The sequence below is a fragment of the Lytechinus variegatus genome, chromosome 16 (genome assembly GCF_018143015.1).
Source record: "Lytechinus variegatus isolate NC3 chromosome 16, Lvar_3.0, whole genome shotgun sequence".
NCBI classification, from domain to species: Eukaryota; Metazoa; Echinodermata; class Echinoidea; order Temnopleuroida; family Toxopneustidae; genus Lytechinus; species Lytechinus variegatus.
The window spans coordinates 11,521,253-11,548,936 of NC_054755.1; the positions used below are offsets into that span (position 1 = coordinate 11,521,253).

General features: G+C 36.9%; 1 protein-coding gene across 2 annotated transcripts in view; it reads right to left on the bottom strand.

The window, feature by feature from the left end:
• The window catches only part of LOC121429816 (ras-related protein Rac1-like), a 50,274-nt gene that overhangs the window by 16,968 nt on the left and 5,622 nt on the right, over window positions 1-27,684 (bottom strand). The gene's annotated exons all lie outside the window — the stretch shown is intronic.

The window sequence follows — 27,684 nt, forward strand, 5'->3', positions numbered from 1 at the left end:
TGCAAGCAAGCTACTACATGTACATGTAGCTACATGTAGTAGTCGCTCGCTAGAGCGCTATTTTTTTGTTATTTGTACATATCAAACCAGACCCAAATTCACAGAATTGACTGCACCTTCTATAAATAATTCAGTTCCTTCTGATAAATCAATGGTAAAAGGAAACCATTATACATTTTTACATGCAAAGTACAGTGTAGGTCTAGATCTATGTTAAATTTATACACAACTCATTTCAGCAATTAGTGCACTCGAAACTTAGAAATGAATATAGAAACATTTTGAATGCCTAACAATCTAATTAGCCTTCCTTTTTTTATTTTTTCTCCTACATGTATGTGCAACATATACATTCTGCAATTTACTATATATACTGTACATACATGTATGTGTTTGTTCAAAAATGTTAAAGTGCTGTATATTTCAGAATGAATATCAAAATAATAAATAATCTGTACCAATATCTTTATACAAAAAAAATTTTTTTTTTTTCCTAAGAAGGGGGTACGAAACCCTTTTATCAAACATATGCTTTTAAACATTAAAAGGTACACTTATTTTTATATCTAGCCTGTACAGCAGTTTTGTAACGCAACCAGGAAAAAATATATATTTTGAGAATGTAAATGTACAATGTACATGTATGCATACTAAAAATGTACATCGAGTATATTGAATCATATTAAAATCAATTTGGAAGAAAATCTGTTTGTTTCACATTCCAAGGCTTTCACATCTTCTCAGATATCAGTTTACATCCTGAAAGGGTTTCAATTCTCATGCCAATACACGTACATCGAGCAACATGTACATGCCCCCCCCCTCCATTCAGACTGCAGAATTTGATGTCACATTGATTGTATGTTTAAGAAAAATTATATTTCTTTGTCAGTTCATTCCATTGAATGAATAGCAATTGTGAGTCACCACCAGAATCATTGTCAATTTGTCATCTATTACAATTTTAATTAAAAATGATGCTAATGAAATGAAAATGATGATTGAGGATGATGAGGAAGATCGACGATGACAGTGATGGTGATGATGGTGATGGTGATTATGGCGATGATGATGATGATGATGGTGATGCTGCTGCTGCTGATGGTGGTGTTGGTGATGATGATGATTATTATTATTATGATGATGACAACAATGATGATGATGGTGGTGGTGGTGGTGGTGGAGATGATGATGGAGGTGGCAGTGGTGGTGATGATGACGATGATGATGTGATGATGATGGTGATGCTGCTGCTGATGATGGTGGTGTTGGTGGTGGTGATGATGAAGATGATGATGATTTAATTAAAAGTACTGTACACAAGTAAATAATAGATCATAAATTACATGTAATGTTATTATTTCTCAGTTTGTGAATAACCCTTCATAATTTTTAAACCTAAGCCTAAAACAAATTTCAAAATATATGGGCAATATATCACCATCCCGTAAACATGGTCGTACTTGTATGAAATTGAAAATATATTGCACATGTATTCCCATGAAACTGAATAATTTCAGCTAGCTAGACAACAGTTCATAGGATGTAGGTTTCAACTGCACTGACAATGTATGTAGCTTGAAGCTTGGAAGAATTCACCTACATGTAGGAGTAGTTTTTGACAAATGAACTTTGAATTGCCCTTTACTTCACCGCGGCTGCATTCAAGTGAGAATTTCTACACTTGATAAAACAATTTTTATACATGACATTCAGTTTTTCAAGATAAACTACAAATGGGTTCTCCGTCATGGTTCTCTATTTCAATGTTTCACAAAGAATTATATATAATATGTGTGGTTTAATTTAATCAAGACATCAACACATGCAATATTAATGTCCATCCACTGAGCAGGATTTGACCAATGGAATGAAATATGATTTATACAGCTCCCAACTACACGTATGAATATAAATGTGACATTAAAAAAGTCACTCTTAATAAATCTTTGTGAAACATTCCCCTCCCCATCCCGGTAATTTCTTCTCACACATGTAGATCAGATAGTATGCATGACAGCCACTTCTGATTGACCTGAGGGTGTGTCTATGCTTCCATTGCGAGGACAGAATCAGCGATTTCAAACGTCGATTCAAAACACCGATCGTAAACATGGTTCTGGGAGTGCTGTTTATGCTTAACTTTTCAGAGCAAATCATGATCTCCAGCTGGCTTTGCATCGTAAAGCGAGGTCAAACTGGGCGCGCCTTTTTTCCAAAATTTTGTTCTTCCGATTGTTTTTATTACGTGGAGATAACATGGAGCACTACGACTGTATTTGCCCGCGGATTTTCATCTGACCGGAAGCATGTACCAAATGACGTCATTTAAACACGTTTACGATCGTGGTTCTGTTTATACTTCCCCAGAAAGCCTGATTCTGGTCAAACGACGTTTACAAACGCACCTTTTTGTGAGTTTACAATCGGCGTTTCGAAACAGCGTTTAAATGAAAGTAAGCATGGACGCAACCGTGTTTTGGAAACGCTGATTCTGGCCTGAAAAGTTGAACCATAAACACGGCCTAAGTTGTTCCAATGAGTCGTCTACACTGATTTGCATTTCTCCTGTGGGTGGGCTTGAAAAGCGAGGAGACAAAATGTGAATTGAACAACTCCCTTGACAGCAGCGTCATGGAATTGTGTTTTTATTTGGAAAGTACAAGTATGTAGTTCATGTTTGTGATCCCAGCTTAATAAAATCAATTGATGCAAATGAGTACCTTGATACAGACTACGGTACAGAAAAAAAATAACCAAAACACTTGAAATAACCATCATAAATTATGAAAAAGCCATCGTCATATTTCTGCCCATGGGTTATACTGCATTATCATCTCTGAACACAATAGGTGGACTTCTAAGCACCCTATTGAAAAAAAAAAGAATTTTTCTTCTAACACTGCAGTAGGGACTGCACTCTGCAGTGATGTCAAACACGCATACATCTACTTTAATACACATGTATATGTACAAGTAAATTGCTCTATTTTATGACAAGTATTTACAGAAATCTAGATAACAAACATTAGGTATGACAGATCTCAGATTTCCCATCATTGATTTTTCAATGTTTCTTCCTCTTCCTTTTTCATTCATTTTGATTCATCTCAATCAAAGTACAATGAGACTCTGAATAATGTACAAATTACTATATAAAATTGTCCACAGGAATCGCTACAGTGCATCCATGATTGCAATCTACAGGTGGGAGTTTCATATAAAGCTGTTTTTAAGTTAAGAGCGACTATAAGAACGACTGGTGATCCTTTCTCGTTGTGAGTGGAATATTCCTTGGCGATGGATTAACGCATAAGGAAGGTTCACCCGTCATTAAAAAAACCAAGGGCCGTTTTATAAAGCTGCCGTTTCATAAAGCCGTTCGTAAGTTAAGAGCGACCTTAAGTTAAGGTCGCTCTTAACTTACGAACAGCTTTATGAAACGGCCCCCTGGTTTGTTTTTACATACATGTACATAGTGTATATTATGTACATACACATGTGAATTATAGATTACGTGCACTGTAGATTTGCCCCTCAGACCAATAAAAACCGACTTTTTAAAAAATCCGCCCCTTAAAAAAATGCCCTACATGTCATGTATATCTGCACACAAATCAATATAGAAAATAATTTTGTTTATTGGACAGTAAAAAGCAAAGTGCATTCATGTATTAGGGGTGGTGGCAGTGAATAAACACTAACAAAGTAGGCCTACATGTACATGTATTTGTACAATACTAGATTGACTATTGCACAATACTAGATTGACTAAAATTCCAAAAGGGCACACTTCAAGATGCACTTCTATTCCTCGAATTCAAATGAACAGGCGCGATAGCTCAGTCCGTACAGCAGGGGTTTCAGATTCCGGTGACCCGGGTTCGATTCCAAAGTGGTAAGGCATTTATCCTCATTACCAGGTCCCTCGGAGAGGACCTTAAGCCGTTGGTCCCCTGGTTGCTTGCTCACAGGCATTCGTGCTTTCTTAGCAGTAAGGTAAAAAACGTCGGTATAATAAACATGAACATATCACATCGAGAACGCTCCCTGTACATGTACATGCATGTACAATGTTCATTATTTACTACAAATCATACAGTTCACTACACTGGTACTGTACAAATGCACCAATTGAAACCGTACTGTGTACAGTGTCGGTATACATGTACATGTACATCTCTTGTGGAGTTCCCAAGAATGTTATTCTTCCTTTTTTTTTCTGTTTCCCTCCAGCAGAATTCAACATGGAAATCCCAGCCCTGGATATCATTTGTCATTGTCAGGTTCAGACCATGCATGGTGGGACCCACATTCACACAAAGCTCTGCTAATCTCTTGGGACAGGGCATTAACATACTGAGGGAGCATTCACACCAGCCTCTGTTTTACGTATCTCCCGGATGGTATTCAAAAGCGCTCTTTGCATTTTGCTTTTTTTATGGCTAATTACTTTTTGAAGAAAGAATAGCAATCCCCTAGTGTTTTGTACATGTTCATGTATGAAGTGTCACCTTATGATAATGGTACGACTATGACCCTATGTTTACACTAATAGTATCCCATGGAATACATGTGTATGTATAAGAATTAAACAATGGTATCATTCACACTGCAACTACATGTAGAACTTCAGTAATACATGTACATCATCAAACAGACTACTTTAATACTCTCCTACAATGTACATTTATGTTTTTACTTTAAATTGTAGACTTCATTCTATTTGAGTCGGTTTTGGTCTTTGGTTTCATGATACAATGTACCTGTTATGAATAACCATTACAAAAGGTAAAACAATATCTACAAATAGAATTTACATGTATGGGCCAATTAAATATCAGTACATTTTATTGTGATGGACCTATAAAACATCTGGTGTAACTATAATTTGTATAATGTACGTGTACTGTCTACAATTGATTGAAGCGGTCATGTGCACGAAAGCACAACAGGATTACTACAGGTTTATATGTATCTGCACAATTACATAAAGATGATACCTGTACTGCAAAATAAAGAAAGCAACTACAGGTGGATCAAAATAAAAACTTGATTAAATTGATTGGTTAACATTGGTTTGACTTTTAAAAAATCTGAGCTAGAAGGTCACACTTGTCAACTGTGTCTGTGATATGTTACAAAAATGAAGCCCAGAAAAAATTGTGTTCAAAAATAATTATTTAGTGCTTCAAAAATTGAAATATAAAGTGACCGGAAACACCATCTTAATTTCATCCCATACACTTATGTGTACTATTTAGGCGTCTATAAGATGCCTATTTACAAAATTGGGGTTTGCCTTGTAGTTTTAGCTTTTCATTCTCAATAATGGTTGTTTTCAGGGTTTATTAGTTCTAATACATGCATTTGTACACATGTTTCATCTTGGTTTGAGAATTTTTTAAATCGGCTGCTCACAAAGTTAAACAATACCTTTAAGATATTTCAAGAGTGTACATTTTAAAGTATCAAATCTGAGAAAATATTATTTGTGCAGTTTGATGCAAACTTTCATTCAAATCTGATGGCAGAAGAGAATGCTGTTATCCTTTACGCTAGGAGAGAGGACGAAAAAACGAACATCACAATCAATTTTAATCTTGGAAAACCATTCGTTTTATTTCTATAAAACTGTATGTGGGAGTGAGGCTAAAGTGTCTGGTGAAATCAATACGATCTAACTGTCATCGCTGTGAATCACAGCTCTATGTCAATGATCCCTTAAATGTTTAAAGGGGAACTCCTGGTGTGAAGAAGGAGAAAATACAATGTAATCAAAGTGGTTTTCAATTTTCTTTATTTTTTATTTTTAGGAGCATTACCAACCACGGCTAAAGAAAAAGACAACTGCAAACTGAAAAGGAATGAAGATACCCAACATTCAAAATATCAAGAAAAAAGCTTAAATAATCTGGCTGAAGGGGGTGTTTGTGTGCTCTACGCAATAAAGACTCAAACTAAATTGATTTTAGTACTTTCTAATCACTGTGGTGATTCCGAAATCTTATGACGACACACACTATAATTATCAACCTTTCCTAATCACTCTAGAGACTAATTTTTTTAACAATCTGAGCTTGTTTTCTTTATGAAGGTACGGTACACATTACTGTAATTCCAAGATTGCCAGAAAATCACCCAACATGGTAGCTAAGTGGTTAGAGCTCCTACCTCATGAGGTTGTGGGTGCAATAACCCGAGTCATTAAAAGACTTATCACAAGTGTCACGAACATCTCTGGCAGTCTCGCCTGTATTATGCAATTCAATGTAGCAGCAGTGCTGACTTTGAAAATTGAAAATTGAATAGTTATTCACAAAAAACACCATTCGTCCTCAGTTCATTGAGCCTAAATGACCTTTGACCTTGATCATGTGACCTAACAATTGTGCAATATAATCAATACTTCATTACCCTCTCGTCCAAGTTTCATAAACTTTCACAAAGTTATGACAAAGAATACCCCAAACATGGTCAAAGTTCATTGACCCTAGAAGACCTTATGACCAATAACAATGTGATCGAAAACTCAGGCAAGACAATCAGTGATAATTACCCTTTACGTTCAAGTTTCATTAACTAGGACAATATACCATTTCAAAAATTTAACCTTGGTTAAGATTTCAATGTTTACAATGCCACTGCCACCATAAGGGAAGTGGCGCTTCTATGCAGGCAAGACAAAAGTTTTGAAAATTTACAAATAAACACTGGCACAAATGTGCTCCGGCAACTTAAATAGCGTACATAGCTGTGCCATTTTTCCCACACAAGAGGTGGTTTCAGACCGCCTCGAAGTTCGTCAGTTCCAGGTATTCTCTGATCGGGAAATTTACCCCGATCAGAAAATACCAGGTATTTTGGTAATGTGAAAGCAAACTACGCGTAATATCCCCGAAAGAAAATACCCGCTAAATAGTAGGTACTTGGCGAAATTACGAGAACTTTCGTGGGGATTTTTCCAAGGTCGCAGGTATTTTGGCGATGTGAAAGCAAATTACGGGAACTTTTAGCCCAGCGTGTCGTTGGGCGCGGCGGCGTGGGTGGCTGCTGGGCTAGTGATTTTGAATCTCGCGCCTTGCCTGCTTATCAGACCATACATGTACTGCGCAAGCTCGTAACTTCGGGAACTTATCCCGAAAGGGTATGTTTCAGGGCGGTGTGAATGCAGGAATAATTAATGGGTATTTTTTAGCCCAAAAAAGTTCTTGTAATTTAACGGGGATTCTTGTGATCGAGGCGGTTTGAAACCACCTTTTGAGGTCTACTATTGTCAAAAATGGGCCACTCCTTATTGGCAAATAATGTAGATGTCATTCTCAAACAGTTGAATGTGATGTACATTCACATTTATGGTCAAACAAGTATGTCAAAATATAAATTACTCATCAATCAAATAAAATTACAGTTCATACTTCTAAAAAGGAGCACATACATGTAAATTTTGAACCTGAAAGTCACATTGAAAATAAATCAATGTGTACAAATAATTTCCATATCCACAAACGGTCATGTGACAGAATCGATAAAGACAGGCTTTTCACTTTTTTGAATCAACAAAGAATCACTTTGGGATGTCCCCAAAATGAGCCAATATGCCACAGCGAATTTGAAAGACACCAGCAACACTAAAATAGTGCAAAGAGTCTAAAGACCTACATGTATAAAATTGCTTATAAAGTTTGAGGATCCCTATCATGCAGTATGTCCAATGGTAAGTACCATTCTGCTACATGTACAATTTAGAGCATCAGTGCCACAATATATGCCCCAAAAAACAAATAATAATAAATAAATAAATAAATATATAAATAAATAAATAAATAAATAAATAAATAAATAAATAAACAAATAAATAAATAAATAAATAAATAAATATATAAATAAATAAATAAATAAAAATGTCTAGTAAATTCCAAGCATTCCTATCACATTGATATCCATCGCTTATAGAATTGAAAGGTTCAACATTGCATCAACTGCATATATATGTAGTGTAAATGTAAATGGTAGACTGAAAAAAAAAGCATTTTTCAAATTCAAATCTCTCTCTCTGGCATATTCTATTTGATTCTGAATTTATCTTCCAACCTTTCAATCTCTAATTATTAACATTTCATTGTTCTATTTGATTCTGAATGAAGTTTGAACCGAATTGCAAACTGGAACTTTTTCCATGTTTAACTTTTTAAAAGATGAAACATTCTTCGCATTAATCACATGCATTGATTATATTTTGAATAAAGTAATTCAATTAGTTTTAATAATGGCAGAAAAGAAAATTAGCAATTAAAACCATACCTCAATGAAACTTCTCCAACTCTATTATACTTCTTTGTGGAAATTGGGCAAACAGAGAGTGAAAACAGTTCTTTTCTATAGATCCATTAAAATCGTTGCCCCATTATATACTGTATTGATATTGTGCTATGTTTAGAACTAGACGTAATTGGAACAACAGTCGATTGTGAACCAACTCTGATTCAATAGGGGTGTGTGTGCTGTGATGTGAAATTGAGCAATACAACCAGCTGACAGATTAATTTCCTTGTCAATAAACTCGATTGAGATTCACTATATATGTAGATTAATAAAACTATGGTAATGTGGATTATTTTCTTATCAAACTACATATGCATCTCATCATGTTATCTAGACTTTAAAGGACTTGTCCACCCCAATAAAAAGTTAGACTGAATAAAAGGAGAAAAATCCAACAAACACAACATTGAAAATTTCATCAAAATCGGTTGTACAATAAGAAAGTTATAACATGTTAAAGTTTTGCTTAATTCCACAAAACAGTTATATGCACATCCTGGGCTCCGTAACACAAAGATTAGCGATCAATCGCTAAATGAACTGACCAATAACTATCAATGTTACAGGCGCATTAGCTTTGAAATACTGACCAGGGACCAATCAGTGCAGTTCTTTCGTATTTGCAATTCATCACAAACCTTTGTGTTACGGAGCCCTGGTTGGTATTCAAATGAGCAGACAGATGACGTCACCCACTCACTATTTCTTTTGTATTTTATTATATGAAATATGAAAAATTCGAATTTTCTCCTGATCGTCATGTCGAACAAACTTTTATTCCTCCCTGAACATCTGCAATTACAATCATTTTAACAGTTTTTGGTTGAATTAGGTTGGTCCCACTTGTCAAATCTGTAAAAAAATATATATTGTACAATGATTGTATAAGGCAAACAATAAAAAAACAAAAGGAAAAGTGAGTGAGTGAGTGAGTGACATCATCGACTCTCTCACTTGCACATCAATGAGTTGTGCATATAACTGTGAAAAAATGAGCAAAACTTTAAAATGTCAAAGCTTTATTATACATCCAATTTTGATGACATTTGCAGCGTTATGTTCGTTTGATTTTTCTCTATCCATTCACATCAACAATCTTCTGAGATGGACTTGACCTTTAATAACCTTGCAAAGTTCTCTCTAAATTCTGTGGGCCTACATTGAAAATCAATCTCAAAGATTGTGGTCAGGTACCAATCCAAAATTAGATCGAAAGCTTCAATAGGTGGTTTCAGACCGCCTCGAAGTTCGCCAGTTCCAGGTATTCTCTGATCGGGAAATTTACCCCGATCAGAAAATACCAGGTATTTTGGTAATGTGAAAGCAAACTACGCGTAATTTCCCCGAAAGAAAATACCCGCTAAATAGTAGGTACTTGGCAAAATTACAAGAACTTTCGTGGGGATTTTTCCAAGGTCGCAGGTATTTTGGCAATGTGAAAGCAAATTACGGGAACTTTTAGCCCAGCGTTTCATTGGGCGCGGCGGCGTGGGTGGCTGCTGGGCTAGTGATTTTGAATCTCGCGCCTTGCCTGCTTATCAGACCATACTGCGCATGCTCGTAACTTCGGGAACTTATCCCGAACGATGTGTTTCGGGGCGGTGTGAATGCAGGAATAATTAACAGGTATTTTTTAGCCTTAAAAAGTTCTCATAATTTAACGGGATTCTTGTGATCGAGGCGGTTTGAAACCACCTATCAAATAGGATTGAATTCTAAATCTATTCGATTAAAAACTTCAATCCAACTGTGGATTGGTCCCCGATCACAATCTATTTCAATCTAAGGAATTTAGAGAGCGAGTACATGCATGCCAAAAATCACCAACACAGATTGCACATGGACACATGTGTATGCACACTGTAGGCCTATCGTGAATCATTTGGAAAAAGACCCAACAAACAGAATTCCATTTCCAAATTTGTTTTGCTTATTTCTCAGAAAAATCAATTCCTACATGTACCACCATCAATTCACACAAATTTCACTACAAGATGTTTGTGTGAATACAAGTATGAGCACTCTTTGGTCTTTTTATTTTCTTCAAATTCACTTTATGATTGTAAAACAGAAATTATACTAAAAGTGCAATTTGTTGAGCTGATATTTTACTCCCTGACCTCCACCCCAACAACTGATCTGTTCACATTGTTTTTTTTTTCATTTTTCATGGATATTGTTAAGCATATAATAATGGATGTGATATTGTTTTCAGCATACAGATATCAAAACACATATAAATGTACATGTACATACAGTGTATAGTCAGTACATATATCAATGTAAATATATGGTACAGTGTATCTGCATCGTACATTGTGTACATGTAGGACAAACAGCAAATATAGACCCACTCTGACACATACAATTGTCAAATGATTGTTGTGGTTTTTATAGTCATTTATCAGCAATTTGCATTGTTATTGACCACTGTAAATCGAAAAAAGAAAATTTCCTTTGGCAGAAATATTATACCATAAAAGTTAAACTATAAAAGTTTATAGGAATTTCCATTGTGACATCTGTACCATGCATACAGTTCAATGAAAATATTTTGTGTTTGATTTAGTCAGCAATAGTACATTGTTGTATTGTTGTGCAAAGCTGTTTTCAGCTTTAATATTTTGTTCAAGGCTGGTGGAGATGTGACAAACAATAATTCAAAATTGTAAAAAAAAATAACAACGCAAACAGTAAGCAGAATAATCAGAATATGCAGTAGGACAGAAATTGTTTTTGTATAAGGTTATTGCCAAGTTTGTGGTATGTACTCCATGTAGATGCAGGAAAATTGGAGATTATTTTATTCTGATGATTTTAATAATAATAATACCAACATGCTTATATAGCGCATATCACTGCCAAATGCGTCCCTATGCGCTTCATTGGATATTATTAACCTAGCTTTCGCCCCGCAGCCTTTTACAGCGCGGTGGCATTTCAAGGAATAAATTCCTGCCAGGTACCCATTTGCCTCACCTGGGTCGAGTGCAGCACAATGTGGACAAATTTCTTGCTGAAGGAAATTACGCCATTGCTGGGATTCGAACCCACGACCCTCTGTTTCAAAGTCCGAAGACTAATTCACTGGGCCACAACGCTCCACAGATATAAATCAGGATTTTGTCAAGCAACGGTAAATAAATACAAACAAACAAGAAACAGAGTTTAAGCAATTAATGGGGAGGCCAATATGAAAATTTACAAGTTGGGTGCCTCAGTTTCCTTTGTGTAATTCTAGAATAGACTTCTTTTGAATCAATGTGAGAAAGAAAAAAAATACTGGTTTCAGTATAAACGGAACACAGTAAGACATCACACTTGGGGAACAGATATGAATCAGGGGAAGAGATGGCAACCTTGGAATAACATTCTTAACCTAATTGAATGAGAAGTGCATACTGGTGGGCCATACAATCTCGGCAAATGGAAGCACAGCAAGAGACTGTCTGTACCCAACAGCCATCTCCTCCCCGCAACGTATCACATCGCTGGGCGTTGCATCACATTATTAAGTGGTGTTTGACCTCTATTGCTATGAATCATCGTCGTATAGAAGCAAGGATGGCGGTCCACTTTTTCATGCTTGACCGTCTTTTGAATGTCTCTCATGCCATTGTCTCTCTCATTATACCGAGGGAGGGGACGCAGGCTGCTACTATATTGAGATGATTTCTGATGAAAGGCGATAGTCACATCAGTTGAAAATCCTGTTCACGACTTCACAGACGAGTTTGGATGTGGTCATGTGGATCAAGCGCGGCTCGAGTCCTAAAACCCTAAAATAGAGGACTCAAATAAAGTGGTGCATTCTGGTCCTCAATCTCCCATGAATTGAAATACATACACATGTATCGCCACATGATCCGCATAGATCTGAGGAGCGAGCCACATCCACGAATGAATTCCTGAAAGTTAGGGTATCGGTGACCAACTCTCAACGTATTGTTGCCCATATTTTTCCTGCCTATTTTATTTTATAAAGGTGAACCTGAACAGTGCAACATCTGCTCATGAATTGAAATACATACACATGTATCGCCACATGATCCGCATAGATCTGAGGAGCGAGCCACATTCACGAATGAATTCCTGAAAGTTAGGGTATCGGTGACCAACTCTAAACGTATTGTTGCCCATATTTTTCCTGCCTATTTTATAAAGGTGAACCTGAACAGCACAACAATGGCCGTGTTTATGCTTCCACTTTTCAGGCCAGAATCAGCGTTTCGAAACGTGATTAGTCCAAAACACGGTTGCGTCCATGCTTACTTTGATTTAAATGCTGTTTCAAAACACCGATCGTAAACTCACAAAAAGGGGCGTTTGTAAACGTCGTTTGACCAGAATCAGGCTTTCTGGGGAAGTATAAACTGAACCACGATCGTAAACGTGTTTAAATGACATCATTTGGTACATGCTTCCAGTGAGATGAAAATCCGCGGGCAAATAGTTGCATTGCTCCATGTTATCTCCACGTAATAACAACACTCAGGAAAAAAACTTTTGAAAAAGGCCCCCCAAATTTGACCTCGCTTTCCTGCTCAATGAAAATTACGATGCGAAGCCAGCTGGAGATCATGATTTCGCCTCTGAAAAGTAAAGCATAAACAGCACTCCCAGAACCACATTTACGATCGGCATTTTGAATCGACGTTTGAAAACGCTGATTCTGTCCTCGCAATGTCAGCATAAACACACCCAAAGAAGCTTCAAGCAAGGAGCTTGGTGCAACCATGGACCTACTGAGGTCCATGGTTGCAACACAACATCAAGGCCTCATTCTCTTCAGGGCCCTGCTGCATAAAAGTTATTACGGTAACTTTGCCATCCAATGGTATACACTTCCCTGAAATCCTAGCATCTGATTGGCTGCTTAGCACTGTTACCATGGAAGTTTCCAAATTTTATGTAATGGGGCCCAGGTGTGCCCATGGTGTATGGGGCAGGTGAAAGAAAATACAGATTCAGTCTTCCAATATAAATGTAAATTGAGGGAAACACTGAAGCTGTCAACTCATCCATAACGTTTTGGGGGATGGAAAGGATTCTTTATTTGGAAAAATGTCTGTGCAATTTATATATTCACCGCATCGATATCATCATTTCATACTCTATGTTCAAGAACTAGGGAGAAAACAGAAAATCCATTTTGTTTTATACCTGTGTATCACACGAAATGAGACCATGACTGAGATTCCTTGATTGGTGGAAAGTAGAGACTGCTATTTGCATAAAAATCACAAAGTTCAGACTCTAATGTCCAGTTTCATTAATAGTGTATGTATGCACAGGCTGACAAAACGGTTGGTTTATAGTGGGCCCTACCAAACCAAAAATTATCATATATGCAATGAAATTAAGCCTTGATGGGGCTATTAAAAGAAAGTAAATTGCAACTGAATCATCATAATCTGATATTTATGGGGAGCCAATGTCGTCAATTTGGGGTACATGCAGGTCTACGTACAGCATAGCTTTGCAATAGGCCTACATTGTCCAATACTTGAATTGTAGCATTGTACTACATGATGGCATTTTTTTTTGCCGTGAGGAATTTTTTGTATTGTACATGGCTCACCATAGCCTGACAGTTAAAATAATTTCCAATTGAAAAACTAGGATATTGTGATTTTTTTTCTCCTTTATCAAGAATAAGAAATGAGAGGCAATAAAGGGCCAGACCTACACATATGTATCTTCTGTCATCAAAGTTACATACATGCACAAGTACATGTATATGGTGGGCCAAATGAAATTATCCAAGGTCTACATTCATGTGTTCAACAGATGAGATTTGTATTCTGAAAACATTGAGTGAATTTAATACCTAACATGCATTGCACAATGCACGCCAACAATGATGCCATCAAAGTCAACAGATATATGGAACCATTTCAGAATTAATTAAAAATTGATAAAACCCTCTGAAGTCACAAAACAAGTGGATGTAGATGTTCTTGGGCCCGTTGCATAAAACTTTTTACCTGAGAATGATCAGGTTGTTTTTACCGGAGTTTTTGCCCTGTGTTAAAGTCAATGGCAGAAATCAAACTAACCTTAGTTTTCAGTTTTTACCAGAGTTTTTTTCAGGTAAAAAGTTATATGCAACAGGCCCCTTGTGTATAACATCTTTACATTCATGGCTGACAAACTGTATATTTACATTGAATTGAATTAAACATTCACTTTACATTTACAACTATAAAATGGTCTTTAATTAAAGAATTAAAACCTCTCCCAGGGTATTTTTATTCATGGAACCTTGCTTCAACGTTTCTTTTGATTGAAGTATAAAAGATCCTACTTGAAATTAATATCAATGAATACCTCTTCAGTATATTACAAGCAAGTATTTTTTCCTCTACATTGACAGGGAAATCAATGAGTCTTGGTTTCACATGTCCAACTTCCTCGATTATTTCATACACAACTCTCATTCTTTCTGTCTGAAGTGCTCATTCTAATTCAAACTCTAAATGAAAGCAAAGCACTTATTAGGAGAAAAGGGTAGAGAGTAATAGTTGAAAGGATTGTTAATTCTTTTTACAAATGTTCAATACCCTCAATTCATTTTCTGAAGTGATCCTCAAATTGGCAATAATATACCTTGAAAATAGAAGGCTCTGAAAATAATAGGCTCTTTCATGTATGGATGATTAATTGGTTTTGTGCTATTTTTTTTTTACATTTTCAGTTCCTCACTGCTGGTTTGGGCAAAACATTACAATGTCTCCCTGTGTATGCCTACATCATATTTGTTGTATGTACATGTAGGCATACAGTTGAGTTATGGGGAGTGTTTCATGAAAGGACTTGTTGGACGTTTCATGCGACAAATCCTGTTTTATCCGACAGTTTACCATAGTAACAGTGCCTCTCAGCCAATCAAAATCAAGACAATTTGTTGGACAAAAATATTGATGAACACTCCCCAGGAAGACAAGAGCAATAACTCTCATAATAGAGAAAAACTAAAAACTGTAATAAAAAATTCAGTATTTTTTCACGATTATTTCAGGAAAGCCAGCATTTTTTAATGGCTATTGATCTGAATGAGAATACCACGATTTGAAGTTGAACTACTTGAATAATGTGAATTGTACCAAGATGCCAAGTATTTTTCATATAATGACTCATTTATAGAAATGATCTCCCAATCCTCCATATTCATCAGAAAGTGATCTCTTCGCACTCCCTGTTGCTTTGACTCTACATGTATTAGAGAGTCAGGTTTTTCATTACATGTACATACATGTAGGCCTCCATTGTACATGCAACTCCTGTAAAATGCCTGTTCATGTACATCTGTACACGTTTCCCTATCAACGGATGCATTAACAGACGTTTCCAAATCGTCCCCCTTTCTGAAATATGAACACACCCACATCCCAGTGGCTTTGAACCTGGAAGAACCTGTGTTGCAAGGTGCATGACTCATGCTGAGTATCTGGGGTTAACATCACACTGCATTGCTAAACAGCTAATTTCTTACCGATGCAAACCCGTGTGCAGTGGTAAAATGAAACGAGAAATTCTATCTCGCTTTGCATTCATGAAACACAGTAGCGGAGTCATGCACAGACTCCGCAGGAGTTTGCCTTTATCTCATGAATCATTCACAGAACATTCTAGACTACACGAGACATGACATTGTTCACTATCCACCAAAGATATAAATAAAATCCACTTCAACTGCAGCCATTTTATAAATTATATTTTCTTTTGTTATTTAAGTTTTATCAAATCATAAACACAAATGTAACCCCCCCCCCCCCCCACCAAAAAAAGGAAAAAAAAGGTTGTGAGAGCCAGTGGTGACACAACATTATCTCCTGCGAAAATTACTCCGTGCTTAATTTTATGTAGTGTGATACCCTTTTCATAAACCTATCCTCCAATTAGCCGCCTAAGAGTTATGCGGATAATTCAATAAAAATTGCGTTCATAAACTCCGAAAATAAGCCGCATTATTTTTACGAGCGCCCGTCCTGAAAAAGGCGGATAATCGCCATGACAACTGGACACGCCCCCTCCGATGCGGTTGTGTTGGAAAAGGGTGACCTTGTGACCGCACCATGGCAATTATCCGCATTATTTGGAAATGCGTTCATAAACTCAAAATCTTATCCCGATGCCGCTATTATGCGGATAATAGCAGCATCAGAGTAATGCGGATAACTCTTGTCCTCCTCCAATTTTACGACCAAATTATGCTGCTATTAGCCGCCTAATTCATTTTAATTGGGTTTATGAAAGGGGTATTAGAATAAGGGTTGCAATAGGGTTTTATGTTTGGCTCTATAGGGTAGGGTATATAATAAATGCAGGGTTGAAGTTGGTCATTTGAATGGTGTGTGGAATTTACAGCAGAGCAAATTGTCCCTAGAACAAATGTCATTGGAACCGAGCCAATGGCCAATATTGCGCAATACCACTGAATGCATCACACATTATTGAAAGATAAAGATGCGGTCTACAATGATTTGAATTGTATTTTAGCCCTGACAAAGCATTGTGTAATCAAACAATGTACATGTGTGCTATAAAGTGAATGTGTGTACATGTAGTTCTTGACTGCTGAAAAACAACCCCAATCACACTTTATTGTATTATTGTATCATAGGTGTTTGTTTTGTAATAAAAATAAACATTAAATAAAGGGGTTTTGATAGGGGGAAAACCAATTTGATAAAACATACCCTATACATTAAACTATACCACACATACATGTCATGCAGTATGATTTCTTATCAGATCAATCATTGTTTTTCTGTTATCTGACTTCCCTATCATATTACATTGTTAAAAGGGAATGTCCCAAGCAGGCCTATGTACTTGCATTTCAATGAGATTTGTGGCGAGAAAATTCATCTTGTGATTTCCTTTTTACCCTCTTTACTTTGAGCACTCAACAAGATAAGACTAGTATATTTATAAACAGCTATTCACACTTATCCTGAAACCTGAATTTATTGAGAGGTCATGTACAGATTTGTTAAGCGAACAGATCATAAATAAACAACCGAGTGTGAATATGAAAACGAGGTATTATGTGATACTACATGTACAGGTATACAGGTTTAATAGGCCTACACTCCCCATCCTTCCTCTACATCTTTCTTTATCTTTAATATCTCTTTGTTATTTTGATCGCTAAGAAGGGAATTCCCCTTTATATTCTGAATGATATACAATATGTCTATAGAGGAAAACTTTCTTCACTCTCCTCTTTAATACCCCTTTCATAAACCCAATTATGCGGCTAATAGCAGCATAATTTGGTCGTAAAATCGGAGGACCAGAAATATCCGCATTATTTCGATGCTGCTATTATCCGCATAATAGCAGCATCAGGACCAGATTTTGACTTTATGAACGCAATTCCAAAGTAATGCGGATAATTGCCATGGTGTGGTCACAAGGTCACCCTATTCCAACGCAACCCCATCGGAGGGGGCGTGTGCAGTTGCCATGACAATTGCAGTTGCCTTTTTCAGGTCGGGCGCTCGTAAAAAAAGTGCGCATTATTTTTGGAGTTTGTGAACGCAATTTTTATTGCATTATCCTCATTACTCTTAGGCGGATAATTGGAGGATGGATTTATGAAAGGGGAATAAGATGCAGAGACGGGTGTGAACGGTCAGTCTCTCTCAGTATCTCTTTCTCTCCTCCTCATCCTCCACTAGCCATCTCCATCTCACACCTGTGGGACTAGCCCAAGATGAATTACTTCAGGATCTCGATGATGAGTCATCCCCGAAGTACTGAATATTAGATAAATCACTACCCACACATATCATACACAATGTGGAGATGGTCAATTTGCAATGTATCAACAATCCCTTCAGTTCTACACTACACTCAGGACTGTCATTTGCAAGTCTTCTGTACACATTGCATACTTGTACGCATTGAATTAATCTTGAGAGTTGAGACATTGTACACATGAATCTACAATAGCCTGTACACTGTGCTTCTTTTTTTTTAGAAATTGTAGAAGGTGGAGATTATCTTTGTGCGCTGTACTGTACATGCACTAATAGTTAAAAATCCAAGAATATATACACCTACTGTACATGTACAGTGTGTATGTGAAATGTGTTTACTATTTTTAATGTGTATGAAAATGTGTTAATTTTCTTTTCATAGAGCTGTTTAATACACATATTATAAAATACTTAGAATACGTACTTGAAAGCAATTACACCCAACATCTCACCTCTCTTCCCCCCCCCAAGCAGGGAATAATTTTGCTTTACAAATTTTAATAGCATTTTTGGTCATAAGAGAGAAGCTCTAAACTAAAAGTTATGTAAAGTCCTATGCAAAAATATGCTATACAAAAGACTGCATACATGTAGCAGTCTTTAAAAAATGTGGAGCAAAGTGCGATGCAATACCAGGAAAATCATCCATGCCAAGTATCCAACAAATCCTGTGTGGCAAAACATGATTCAATGATTCCCTACAGTCTAGTGTATTGTAAATCAACAAAATTATATAAAAACACCTTTCACAAGTCCACACCATACGTACGGTACAGTACATATTCTGTCGCACAGAGGCGGGGCGGGGAAGGAGCAAGGATTTTGAGTAGCAAAAAAAAAGGTCTTCACTTTCAAAAGGAGGGGCACACTTGTGTTACTTTTAACAGCATTTTCCATTCCATTCTGGCTGTGCCCCAAACACACCCCCCCCCCCACAGATCCGCCAGTGATTCTACATACACATGTACACTGTAATGCCAAACCATTTCCATCAACTAATTACAAAATCTCTACTTCACTTTTTATAGAGACTCGCAACTGGAAGTACAGTACCTTATCTTCTATTTGAACTTGGTAATCACAGCGTAATTAAGACCATTAGAATCAAGCACTGGTTCCTAACGATTAGCCATTTAGTTTTCAATTAATCAACTGATAATAATCTATCATAGAAACCAAGGCTACAAAGCATTTCAATTCTGAACCTCATGTTTTCACACCTTTGCAGAAAATGGACTCTGTACCCCTCAGCAAAGAACATGCGTTATATTGTAAACTGTATAACATGCACATATGTTGTAGATAGTCGTACATTTGTGTACATTGTAGGCTATTAAATTGTATTACTTTTCTTCTTCTATATGTGTACATTTAGCGCACAATACAGTAGGCACAAATGTTGTCAGTCAGATCTACATGTACATGTATCATCTACAGTAGAGGTACTCTTCATTTATTGTCATCTGATCAAAACCAGTGCATAAAGTGCTGAACTGCAGTCTATTACCAAGGAGATATCACATATTACATGTACACTGTATGTGTAAGCCTAGACCAAGGAGATATCCTTGCCTACACTATGCCAAACATACATTACATGTAGCAGACGTACAGTAATGTACATGATGAGTTTGGTTCATCTGTAGTCGAGTCATGGACATGTACAGGTTGGCCTACCTATACATTTGTACGTATACATCATTGCATGCGACAATCATCCAAACTGTCTTCTACGGAATGAATTTAAATTGAAACTTTTTGCACAGTCAACATGACAAAAGGGAATCAATTTTCTGTTACACGGAAAATGAGTAACACCCAGACTGAGTCACGCATAAAGCATAGGCCTGTATGATTGTATCACTTCAGCATTACTCCCACATGTTGTACATTGAAAGAATGAATCACCGGTTATATGTCAATGCACACTTCATCATGGAAGAAGATTGAGTGACTGATCATACGTACATGAAGTGTGGTAAATAATAAAGCATACATGCACATGTACAATGTAGGCCTATATGTCTGTAGTAAAACTCTTTAATATCAAACAGCTTTTTACAATCACCTACATGTACATGTACAATTTTCATACAAAGGCCCAGGCAATAGAAAAATATATATTTTGCACAATATACATGTACATGTAGTCCTATAGAGTTTGTGCGTATTGATGACAACTTGAGAGCAGACAGACAAGACATTCATTGTATTTTGTATGCCTTGGGTGTAATATCTAGCCCACAGATATTTCTATACATGTAGCATATATAGAACAGTTCATGAAAGGACTTGTCAGATGTTTATGTACTACATTGTACATGTATTTCACATGTACATGTATTGCACATGTATCTCACAGTTACTATGGTAACAGTGCCATTCAGATAATCATTATCAAGGAAAGTTGTCAGACTTGACAACATGTCGGACAAAAATGTTGATGAAACGCTCCTCAGAAGTGTACAATGTACATGTACATGTAGCCTATAATATTTTAAAGTGTACACTTTAATATTAGATGTAGGCCTACATTTAATTCATCAATTCTGCACATATCAATAAATCACAACCTACAGTGTACACGTACAATTTACCAAATACATGTACATGTCACGTACTATACTAAAGCCAGAGCTTCAGATTGTAAACTGTGACACCGTTCTCACTCCCTTGCAAAAACTAATACTGGAAACTATGTACTGTACATGTAGTTTTGTGGAAACTAGTTTTAACATGTAATGAGAACGGTCAAACGGTCCAATTGGTTTTGACGTGAGGACACAACCATTCTTCGAGAAGCGATCTTAGCACAGTTTGAGCATGCTACTACACACACTGCGTGTAGAATGCCTAAGCTGCGGTTTCGAATTTTGCGTAAAACCCCACTGAGAGCGTTCCCATAGTGAAGTGATTTTGAAAGCCACTTTCGGGCGATCAAATGGGAACGCTAGCTAAGCGATCTTCCAAACTGATTTCTTGGACAAGTTTCCAGTATTAGCCTTAGAAAGTGTAATGAGAACAGGGTTTTGACTGTCTGGAGCAATGTGCACCTTTTATTTACACACAACAAACCTCCCCTGTTCAAAGTGGATGGCTCAACGGACCCCATTCATTGCATAGGTGTGGCCTTGCAAAGAACACTACAGTGGATGTACATGTACATGTACAATGTACACAGTAATACAATATATAATGTACTTTTAAAATAAATGTAGTGTAGATCTAGTTTAGGCTTATAAATATATATCTGTTTGTTCTTTAATCATGGATTACCGATACCCACAAAGATTTAACTTTCAAAGTTTATACATCATATAAAGCCTGCAGTACATGGGCTTCTAACATGTAGGCCTATATTTTGAAAAATGAAAGATCAACATAAAAAGCACACATATTCTTTTACTAAATGGAAACGTTTTTAATAGCCAATAAACCCTTGGCTTGAAAATACAATCCTGCTCCAGTTCAATAAGCATGTTCTCTGAACTGTAAACATTCCATTTCTCCGCATCCATTCATTATTATTCATTTCCTGTATAATTAAATAATGGAATGGATCGGTCTACTCACAAATACTTGAGGCCTACATGTATCAGGAAATTTTCAACAAAATAGTTGATACACTGTATGGTAGGCCTACAGAAATACATGTACATGTATGTCAGCATGCATACCAATAAGTATACTACAGAATTACAGATGAAAGCCTAGTACGTATTTTAGTGCATATTAATCTACATGGTTGTACATGTACATGTAGATCTGCAGATATTTGAAGTTGTATTGTATATAAAGCATACGTATTAGGTGCTCAAGGCACTCTTACCTGGCTAAGCTAGTCTCTCTATTCCGGTGCTCACAGCTTTTTGAGAAATCACTTCCTACCAGTGCCCATTTCACCTCACCTGGGTTGAGTGCAACGAAATGGGGGTAAATTTCTTGCTGGGAATCGAACCCACGTCCCTCTGACTGACAGACGGGAAAATAACCACTCGACCACACCGCCCCACATGTACACGTATACAGTGTACATGTCTGAGCTTTTAAATTTTCTAAACTTCATTTCTTCAAATTCAATAGTCTAGTAGGCCCTAACCATTTCATACTGTGATTATTTAACAACTGTACAAGAAATCAATGATAATGTGAAGTTGTTGCATGCCCCTGACTATTTTATCTATTTTCTTATTAATCCCCTACACTGTAGGCTATATAATCTTTTCACTGGCTGTCAAAATGTAGAGAACTGAAGAGTATTTTTAAATACAGAAGTTGCTCAAAGCTATTTAAATACCATTATTTATACAAAGCAAATTCTGTCTATTCATCCCTGTGAAACTTTGCCCCATTTGCTGTTATGAGAACGGAGAAAGTTGCTTAGAACTCCATTCGATTGTGACCAGTGTTAAACTATTTGAAATGTACTCCAGCAAACAATAAAGGACCCCTACAATATACATGTATATTCAGGTCTGGCATCAATGAGCAATGAGAGATTGGAAGCAAGCGGGCAAATCCTTACTTTTTCCCCCTCAATTTGCAAATTTTGCTCACAAGTGGGAGTCTTGCAGGGATACGCATTGCAGAAATGTGCACGACGACAGTACTGTGCATGTACATGTATGTGCATGTAGGCCTACGTGTGTTTTTGTTCAATTTTAATACATGTTCAAATATTAGTTTTATGTACATGTTGTTTGCTCACAATGAAAATACATGTAGCACGATATGACTCACCACACATCTTCAATAATGGAGTGAGTCTTATGATGTCTTATCTTTTATTCTGAACTGCATGTACAGTGCTAGTAACATAACCATACTTCTACTACATGTGGAATCTGGGTATTTTCGTCATGCACAGAGTGTCTCATGTGAACGGGGCCATGCTTCTGCTTGAAATGTTTTGCAAGTAATATTGTAGAATGCGAAACCAGGAAACCAAGAATTTCCTGAGAACAAATTCACAATCCGTTTTGATATGATGATCAAGGGCTTGAGATCTAAGGCCTACTTTCAAAAGGCTTCTATGCTCTTCTCTATTATTTCAAAAATGAAAAGTACCAATATAGAGTACAGAGTGTTTACGTGTAGGCCTTCATGTATATGGGGTGACCATAATTTGCTCACATTTTAAAAATTATCATGAAGTTGATTTTCAGTCCAAAATTTCTCATAATTCAGACAAAATTAATCAAAATCATAATTACCAAATGGAAGGCAAGATTCCAAAGTCAAATTTACCTCGACGGAAATTTGAACTAGGCCAAGAGTTTCGCTGGTATCGCGATCTAAAAATTCCATGACGATCGACTAGTGCGTGCTCGGCTGAAAAAAGGTGTCAAAAAAGTGTGACCTTAATTTGCGCACGATCGTTTTGCAAGGTTTTAGAAAAGAAATCAAGCAGAAAAAGGTAAGATACAATGTAATTGTCTCAGATGGAGGTTGAACTGCCATAAATTCGGTTGGTATCACATTTTACTTAATATTTGGAGACATCCGTTTGCAAACTGGCGAATTCTTGATGCTTGTCAAGAAGGTCAGATTTTCTCGTAGTGGACGCAAACGTTAACAAAATTTGCTGATGTTTTGCCAATATTTTCATTAATAGAGACCTTATCTATAAAATAAGTACTATTCTGAGTGATTTTAAGCTGCTCTTTCTGTTGGTGATATTAGTTTTTCAAAATATTAAGTAGATATTGAAGTATTCGCCTGTGCGCAAAATTAGGTAACGCGCGAATTAAGGTCACACTATATAAGTCAGCATAGCAGTAATTATTTTCTACCTGGCATTGCACTAGAAAATAGTTTTGAGATCCATGTGGAGAAGGGGTGGGGGGCTTGATGTTGTATGTTTCTTATGTTAGCTGTGCTCTTTCCTGATTCATTGATGATGTAGACAATCATCTATCTATACTTCCTAGACAATTATGCATGATTTTAGATCCAAATGAGCTGAAATATGATATCTCTACCGTTTTAGTGATTTGTGTAACAATTGGCTATCCATACTTTAAACCTGAGTTTAAGTTAAACCCGACTTCAGAATACGGGCCATGGAGTTTTGAAAGTGAGTTAAAGTGTGGTTTATTTCCATCTTTTTCTGTGAAATTTCTTTAGTTTACCTTTGGTTGCAGCCCGTCGCTTACATGTATGTACTTTATTGCCAGTATGTACATGTACATGTCGGCCTACACATGTACATGTATACAGCAAGTATCCCCAACACTGCCCTTTTGCTATCGATTTTATAAAACTGGCTTTGTGAAGTACAGGTAGTGGTATTAAATTCTTTATACTTTTAATAGTTTAGTTTCAAGTGTACATACATGTATGTAGTACAAGTTTGTCTTATAGACATAGTGTAAACTTGTATTATTATTCAAAAGGATGCTCATTCTTCTTGCCTGACACAGTAAACTTTGCTTTGCCTTTCACACTACAAATACGGTACATGCATGGATCCCAGCAACTTTGGGAAAAATTCTTGCAAGAATACATGTACATACATGTACATTAATTTGGAAGTAATAATACAAGTAATAAGCATAATAATAGTAATACAAATAGGCATTTAAATTGCATAATCTATCTAGAAATATTATTCCGATGTGCATTGTTATTATTATTATTACCCCCAGCTTTAGCTCGAGCAGCCTTCCAGCACATTGCAAGGAATTAATCCTGCTAGGTACCCAATGGGTACCCATTCACCTCACCTGGGTTGAGTGCAGCCAAATGTGGGTATACATGTATTTCTTGCTGAAGGAAAACACACCATGTCTGGGATTCGAATCCACGTCCCACTGATTGAGAGAGGAGAGTCGGAACCACCAGACCATGATGCCCCAACAGTACTGTATTTTCAGGATATTACAAACTGTGAATTCCTTTCATGCTGGCAAATAATATAGGCCTATAATTTTTCTATATTTTCTGAGAATGGATAGGTGTGAGAGCACCCAGCAGCTACAAGTACACAGATAAGGGGGAAAGCTCATAAAAGTATAAAAGATTTCATAATTAATTCAATCCCCCTATCAATTCAACACTGTCAGACTAGTTCCCCTTCTTCTGAACAGCTGCCAAGTAAAGTAGAGCGACCCAAATTTATGACAGGGGAGGTAGAGAACTGACTGACATGACTGACTGGACAGTTGGGGCAGAAATGTCTTTGGCATGTGAGAGGACTTAAAATGTCATTAATGTGCTGCACGCAAAGCTTGCTGTTGATTGTTCTGTCATCCTTTCCTCCATTTGTGGCATAAGTCTAGATCTAGACGGTTTCAATTGAATTCTATTCCCTGTTGTATCGTACTATCATCCCTTTGGTACTGTAGCGTTGTGGCCCAGTGGATAAGTCTTCTGACTTTGAAACAGAGGGTCGTGGGTTCGAATCCCAGACATGGTGTAACTTTCTTCGGCACGAAATTTATCCACATTGTGCTGCACTCGACCCAGGTGAGGTGAATGGGTACCCGGCAGGATCAATTCCTTGAAAGCATGAGCGCTGAAAGGCAGCTCGAGCTAAAGCCGGGGTAATAATAATAACAACACGCCTCCGAATAGAATATTTCTAGATAGATGGCGCTATATAAATGCCTATTATTATTACATGTATGCCCAAGCCGAGGGAGCGCGCTAAGCCGAGAACCTGTTTTTTGGTGTACAGGTGTCAGGTTCTCAGCTTTGCGCACTCACTCCGCTTGGGCGTAATTGTAAGGGAAAGTACAGCAATTTACCCCCCACCCCCCGGGACAAAATTCTGGTACCTACAGTACATGTATACCTGCAGAAAGAACACAGCCCGTCTTCATCAGCCACCATGCATTTAAATATCGCAAGATTAATATCATGGGTTCAAGGGTACATGTACATGTATGAGCCCTGAATGAATAGTGTTTTCTTTTCACACTTCAAAATATTCACTTCCTGATTATTGTGTATATACATCTACTGTAAACTTTAATGCATGAGTCTAGTTCTAAAAAAGTCACTTGAGAATACAGGACAGGGCTTTCCAAGGCCACGACTTCATTGCTCTGTTTTTTAGTCCTCTACTGATTGGATATTTTTGTGCTGGAAATATAAAACTGTAATATATCCTTTTGAAACGTAGCCTTGTTGCCATAAAAAAAATATTAAAATCTAACAAAAGGACAGAGTCAAATTGAGCAATCGATTGTTGCACATGTATCTTTGTTGAAGAACCAGAAAGCAATTTCAGTATTATGCATTCAATGTAAATGAAGCTCATGACTCAGGTGTCCATTGTCACATTACATGTACATCCAATAACTCTTCGTCCTAGAAATACCTGCCATCAATTTGTAAAAATTAAAAAATATCTGGGGGTAAATTGCCGATGGGTCTACACTCTGCACCCATTTTGTCTACTTTCAATTTCGTCTCATCCCAAATGGTCGGATCCAACTTTGCTTGCAACTTCTTTGTCTACTGATCCAATTGTCTAGCCTATTGTCTAATTTCCTGTATTAAGGGTATATCACATACATGTATGTTAATACAGCATTCATTCCATATACATGTATATATACGTACATGTACAGGTGTATGTGTTTAGATGAAACGTTTATTAACAAAATTTTCATGTAAAGTATTAGACCTAGAGGAAATTAGATCAAATGGATATTAGACTAAATGAAAATTAGACTTCCTGTATAAGGTGGGTATTAGACCAAGTGTACTGTAGACCAAGCGGCATTTACATGTAAACTGAATTTATAGTATACATGTGTACCAGTGGTTTGAGCCTATGCACGGTACTATCTTTAATAGATCAACTGCTTGTACAGCAGACTAATGTTGTAACCGATTTTTATTCCAATTCCCGATCCGATCCGATTTCCCCCTTTTTTAGATCCAAACTCCAATTTCTGACAAGTGGGGAAAAAATTGGATCAGAAAAACCAAAACATAGCAAGACAAAAAAAATGTGGTGACATGTTTGCCGTCAAAATGCGCTAGTGTTTTTTTTTTTATCTCGGACAAAAGGGGTGGAAGAAAAAGATAAAGGAGAAGAAAATTATGATTTGTTTTTATCTCCGATATTTTAGCGGAAAGGGAGGTGGAGGAGAAGATGATGATTTGTTTTGATCTCCGACATAATATGGGAAGAGGAAAAACAACAAGAAGTCGATATGTTTTGATCTTAAGCGGAGGCAAATAAGATTTAGTTGAACACGCTGACATGCGCGGTAATATTTACGACTATCTGACTATGCGTCCTCTAAGAGTTTAGGATTACCTCCGCCATCCCAACGATGTTGTAGAGAAGGTGAATATCATCGTAAACAACTTTGGATAACAATGCGTTTTTTGGGGGAGGTCATGCAACCTTTAAGAGTTTACGATCACCTCCGCCATCACTACGATGTTGCTAGAGAAGGTGAATATCATCGTAAACAACTTTGGATAATAGTGCCTCTTCTTCTGGAGGTCATGCAACCTTTAAGAGTTTGCGATTACCTCTGCCATCACTAAGATGTTGTAGAGAAGGTGAATATCATCGGAAACAATTTCGAATAGTAGTGCGTCTTTTTCGGTAAGTACATGTAATCAA